General features: G+C 45.1%; 1 long non-coding RNA gene across 1 annotated transcript in view; it reads left to right on the top strand.

Moving 5' to 3' along the window:
* The first annotated feature begins 1495 nt into the window (after nucleotides 1-1495).
* LOC106735018 (uncharacterized) overlaps nucleotides 1496-6085 on the top strand; it is a 7968-nt gene continuing 3378 nt past the window's right edge. The window contains exon 1 of the long non-coding RNA XR_003549603.1: nucleotides 1496-1533. This is a non-coding gene — a long non-coding RNA (uncharacterized LOC106735018). The remainder of the gene's footprint in view (nucleotides 1534-6085) is intronic.

Below are 6085 nucleotides of genomic sequence, written 5' to 3' on the forward strand. Positions count from 1 at the left end.
ACGCCCCTGGCCAGAGTGATGGCCTCCAGGGCACACGCACCGCTGCTCGCTCTGCTCCCCGCCCTTGTCCCCAAGACGGTCACGTCTTTTCCGAGCGCGGAAGAGGCTGCGCCCCCGGACGCCCGGGGCCCCAGCTCTCCGAGAACTCTTCCTCGGCCAGCGGGCGCGTGCCTGTCCTGGCTTTGGTCGCCTGCTGTTCTGTGCCTTCCTGGGGGCTGTTTATTGCCTTGTGAAGAGTGAGGGGTGAGGATGTCATCGCGAGGGCGGCTGGTCATTTTTCTGCGCTTGGCGGAGCAGGCCCTCCGTGGCTCCCCAGAGACTTAGAATCCCCTATGTCCTAGCACGGTGGCACCGTGAAGACGAGCGCAGAGCTGCTTGGATGTGACCAAGGCGGGCAGGCGGTGGCCCCTCGGGAGGGGGCTGTGGCTCTCTGGGGGACAGGAGCTGGACGCTGGGCTCTGCTCCTGGCTGGGCTCTGCAGGGGAGTTCACTGACAGCCAGGCCCCCCACTGCTTTCCCAGGGAGCTGTGTGCGCTGAGGCCTCTGGGTGCCCGGGGACCCCAACCCTGTAGTTCAATATAGTTTCCTGGAATAGGACTTAGTACCGTGCGCCTGCCTCCTCATTGGATCTTCAGGAGTTTATTCCGGAAGGCACATGAGTGTATTGGTGTAGGCGAGGTGCGGAGCCAGAGATGTCCCTATATGTATGACACAAATCAAGTTACTTTTTTGAACTGCTGGGATCAACTGTTTTCGTTTAGGGCATAATTTTGGAAGCTGGATAGAAACCCCTGCATAGGATTTTTCCTTAAACCACCTGGTTAACTTCTGCTGTATTTAGGATCCCCACATCTCTCAGGCGCTGATTTATTTATTTACTTATTTAACTTTTGGTATTGTTCTCCCTGGGGAGTTTCTAGGCAGCGATGCCTCAGAACTATTGCAAGTTTCTTTGCAATCATCCTGTCCACGGGATGATTCAGGGAACCCAGGTGATCACGTAACCTCACTGCACAGGTGAGGCCGGGACGGAGGCTAGGAGAGCAAGAACATCTTGACCAGTGGTTGTCAGTGTGGTTCCTGGACCAGCAGCATTTGCATCACTAGTGAGCAATGACCTTGTCAGAGATACAAATTCCAAGGCTTGGCTCACACCTAGGGAATCACAATATGTTTTTACTTGATTCTGACGCACACTCCATTTTCAGAACCCCTGACAGACTGGAAATGGGTATATTGGGGACTAGAAGTGACATTTCCTGGTCTCTCACTACGTTATAAAATTTGCTTTTCTGATCTTGCTGGTTCTTGTTAAAGTAGCATGGAGGGGTCCAGCCACATGGCATGGTGATTAAGGATTCCATAAGGCCAACTCTGCAGTTCGAGTCCTGGACCTGGCAGCTTGGAAAATACACCGGGCATGTGTGCATGAGTACCCAAAATCCCAAGAGGAGAGTGCAGGAGAAGGGATTGCAGCATGGCCATCTCTCTTGAGGAGTCATTTCTTACTTTCCCTCTCTGTTTCTGTCTCTGGTGAGTGCACATGCCCTATAACAAATACTAAACTAAACAAACAAAAACTAGCCTTGAGGTGAGAGATAAGTTTATTAAAGCTGAATTTACTAGAGCAGCACTGTTTAAAACAACTTCTGCTAGGATGCAAATGTTCCATCTCTGTTCTGTCCAGTACTAGCTATGTGTGGTACTGAGCTCTTGAAACCTGACCAGTGCAGTGGAGGAACCAAATTTTTTTTAAAGAATTATATTACTTATTTTATTTGTTATTATTTTTAATTTGACCAGAGAGTGACAGAGAGAAAAAGTGAAAGTGAGAAAGCAAGCTGCCATGTCAGGGACTCAAATCGCAGTTGGCCATGTGGGAGTCAGGCACCTCAACCACCATGCCACCTGTGTGCCCCATAAGTTCATTCTTTTAAAGGAACTACTTAAAATAAAAATAAAATAAAAAAAACGACTTGATTCTTAGGGCCAGATATTCATTCATTTTAGTTCGATAAGAAAAGAGAGTTATTAAATGGCTACTGAAGAATTTTACAGGAAAAAAAAGTGCAAAGAGAACAGCAGAGCTTCTACAAGAGAACGGTCTAGTCAGCCTGTAGCTTCTTTCTCCATTTCTTTTGCTCCAAAGCCACAGGGCTTCTTGCCTCTGCCTTTCTCACAGGTCTGCTCCTTTGACTCCTTCCCTCTGCTAACACTTGGTTCCTCTGCTTCCCTCCATTTTAGATGGTGCATGGCTTTGGTTTGCCATACCGGTGTGTTGGGCTCTCACCCTGTATGACCCAAACACTAATCTAGCCTCTTATATGTTTGAGACAGAATCTGATGGGCACAAGTTGGGATAGGCCAATCAGATGTGGTTAGAGGCAGCTTCGTTTAAACAAAACCATGGTTACTGGGGTGTGGGCAAGAAGGAAGGCACATTGTCTTAGAAGAGAGGGTGAGGGACCAGCAGGTAGCGTAATGGCTATGTTGCTGGACTCCCACGTAGTTGACCGTGGTTCGAGTCCCAGACCCGGTGGCTTTAACTCATGCCAGGCGCGTGTGCGTGCGTGCCCAAGATCCCGAGAGGAGAATGGAAGAGAAGGGATTGCGGTGTGGCCATCCCCCCTGGGGGGTGATTTCTCACTTTCTATCTCTCTGTCTGTCTCTGTCTGTCTGGCAAGCGCACGCGCCCTATAGTAAAATCCTCTCCAAAAAAAGAAGAGAGGGTGAAAGGGACCAGCAGATGGTTTAATGGTTACATCACTGGACTCCCACGTAGTCGACCACAGTATGAGTCCTGGACCCAGCGGCTTGAAACTCATGCTGAGTGTGAGTGTGCATGTGTACCCAAGACCCCAAAAGGAGAATGAAGGCCAAGGGCTTGCGGTGTGGTCATCCCTCTGGGGAGTGACTTCTTGCTTTCTTTCTGAGAGGGACCAGCAGATGGTTTAATGGTTACATCACTGGACTCCCACGTAGTCGACCACAGTATGAGTCCTGGACCCAGCGGCTTGAAACTCATGCTGAGTGTGAGTGTGCATGTGTACCCAAGACCCCAAAAGGAGAATGAAGGCCAAGGGCTTGCGGTGTGGTCATCCCTCTGGGGAGTGACTTCTTGCTTTCTTTCTCTCTATTTGGCAAGCACATGCACCCCGTAGCAAAAATATCTCAAAAAAAATAAATAAATGAAAAGAAGGGAAAATGAGAGGGAGGCAATGAACAGTAAATTTAATATGTTAACAATGCTAGTCATTATGGCAAAATTAGAAATGAGTTCAGTTGTTTGATTTTCTAATATTTTCTTCTCAATAAATATTAGCTGATTGAAAATTGAAGACCTAATCAGAAAGATCTTCAGTTGTTCATATATTATTTAGGGTTATATAAATATATGCTTAAAAGATAAAGAAGGGCAAAGAAGTGGTTAACACAACATTATAGATAATGGGTACTTGCAGGTAGGTTTGGGTCAGAGAGGGGGATTTGGGGCAGACCATAAAGGGAGCTTCAGTAATGATTGTTTTTATGTTTTTTAAAGGAAACTATATATACATATATTGTCTATACTCTGTGGCATGTTTGGTATAGTCTTCAATATTAAAAGAGTATAATTGAGGAGCCAGTAGATGGTGTAGTGCTGGACTCCCACATAACCAACCACAGTTCAAGTTCCAGGCTCAGTGGTTTGAAAAATCACGCCAGGCATATGTGTATGCATGTCTCTAATATTTGTTTAATTTTATTCATTCATTCATTTATTCTAATTTGATGAGAGAGAAAGAGAAAGCAAGCCACCAAGTCTGGGACTCCAACTGTGGTCGGCCAAATAGGAGTGTCCAACACCTTAACCACCACGCCATCTGCTGGTCCCAATAAAATCATTCTTTAAAAAAAAAAAAAAAGAAAGCTCATGTCCCTCTTTTCTGGAGAGAGATTTTTGCTGTAGCACACATGCCCTTGTCAGAGAGGCAGAGAAAAAGTGAGAAAGCACCCTAGAAGGGAGATGGCAGTCCCTTCTCAATTCTCCTCTGAGAATTTTGGGCATGCATACACACGTGCCTGGTGTCAGGTTCAAATTGTCTGGTCTGGAACTCAAACTGTGGTCAGCCAGGTGGGAGCCCAACACCTCAACCACCACACCACCTGTTTCCCCAGCCTATGCCCTTTTAATTGATTGATCTTACCAACTTTCCAAAAATCTGATTAGTGCTCTCCCTTCTTGGGAGGAATTAGATAAGGAATGAGACAGTGAAATTAATGCATTCCCTTCACTGGAGGCTTTCTGAGTACCTTACTGTTTGCAATCATATTTAATTTCTAATCTGGGCATACAAATTCAAGGCAAAGTGTGTGGCAATATAATAAAAGGTCCAGGACCGGGGCTGGCAAGTGGCATGGTGGTTAAGGGCACTGGGCTCCCACATGGCTGACCGCGGTTTGGGTCCTGCACTTGACGCCTTGCTTTCTCACTTTCCCTCTCTCTTTCTCTCTCTCAGGTTAAAACAAATCAAATTAAATTAAAACAAAGAAATGAATAAAGATAAATAATAAAATAATTTTTTTTAAAAAAATGTCCAGGACCAGTTTATACTTACCAGTGAACTTTGCACAGTACAATACTTCATTCATTTTCCTTTATACCACAATTAAAGACCCAATTCTTTATTTTTGTATAAAACAAAATATAAAAAAAAAAAACCTGTCTATTCTTTGAATCATTAGGTGTTGATTAGTGCTTTCTTTTAGCTCTGGAGTATTTATTTCTCTTAGCAAGATTTAATTTATTTTTTTCCTGAGTGTCTGCAGTATTTATTTTGTAACTCATATAAGAAAATTCTCAAAGTGGAAGTGTGCCTAGTGTTGTCATAGTACTTTCTTAAATTAGGCTAGCTCTGTGCTGGAATTCATCCTCTTTCACACTCTGCTCCTCTTCATTTGAAGGCTTCTCCAAGGAGCCAAACACTTAAAAATCCAACTGAACAGAAGAGTTGAATTTGCAGTAATATTTAAAAATGCTGTTTGTTTTGTAGGATGAGCCTTCAAAAACAGCTTAACTCTATGAGGAAATTTTCTTTCTTTTTTTTTTTTTTTAGTAAGAGAGTTTTTTTGATTATAGGGTGTGTGCACCTGCCAGAGAGACAGAGACAGAAAGCAAGAAATCACTCCTCCCCCCCCACCCCCCACCCCCACCAGAAGGATGGCCATGCCACGATCCCTTCTCTTCTTGGGATTTTCAACATGCACACACAATGCCTGGCATGAGTTTCAAGTTGTTGGATCCGGGACTCAAACCGCTGTAGACTATGTGGGAGTCCAGCGACATACCATTATGCCATCTGCTGGTCCCTAAGAGGCAATTTCTGTATAACTAGGGATGGGGGTATATGGATGAAGATGGATATTTCCAGTTTGTTGCAAGATCAGATGGTATCATATTATCCTTCAGGTAATTTTGTCTTCCATTTGTGCATGTGTTTGTCTTAAATGATCACCAGCATTCTGAAATGACACTACCACTCATTTTTAGAAATTCCTGTTATTTGCTTTATTCTCCAGTTACCAAATCAGATCATTTGAGGTAGAAAGTGCTCTGATGGAACACCCTTTGCTTGCAGAGTCAGCTTTTGTTAGAAGTCCAGATCCCATCCAAAGAAAGGTAAAAGAACAGATTTTTTTTTTTTTTTTGAGAGGTTTTTGCTATAGGGCGTGTGCGCTCGCTGGGCAGAGAGAGACAGAGAGACAGAAAGCGAGAAATCATCCCCCAGGGAGGATGGCTACACAATCCCTTCTCCTCCATTCTCCTCTTGGTATCTTGGACACACACGCACATACGCCTGGCATTAGTTTAAGTTACCGGGTCCAGGACTCGAACTGCAGTTGACTACATGGGAGTCCAGCGACATAGCCATTATGCCAACTGCTGGTCCCTCAAACAAATCTTTACTCTGATCAAGGTGGACAGGAGGGACGAGCAGTTAGCGTAATGGCTATGTCACTGGACTCCTATGTAGTCGACTGCGGTTCGAGGCCCGGACCCAGTGACTTAAACTCACGCCCGGCACATGTGCGTGTGTGTCCCAGA

This window comes from Tupaia chinensis, unplaced genomic scaffold, assembly GCF_000334495.1.
Source record: "Tupaia chinensis unplaced genomic scaffold, TupChi_1.0 Scaffold000275_1, whole genome shotgun sequence".
Lineage (NCBI taxonomy): Eukaryota > Metazoa > Chordata > Mammalia > Scandentia > Tupaiidae > Tupaia > Tupaia belangeri.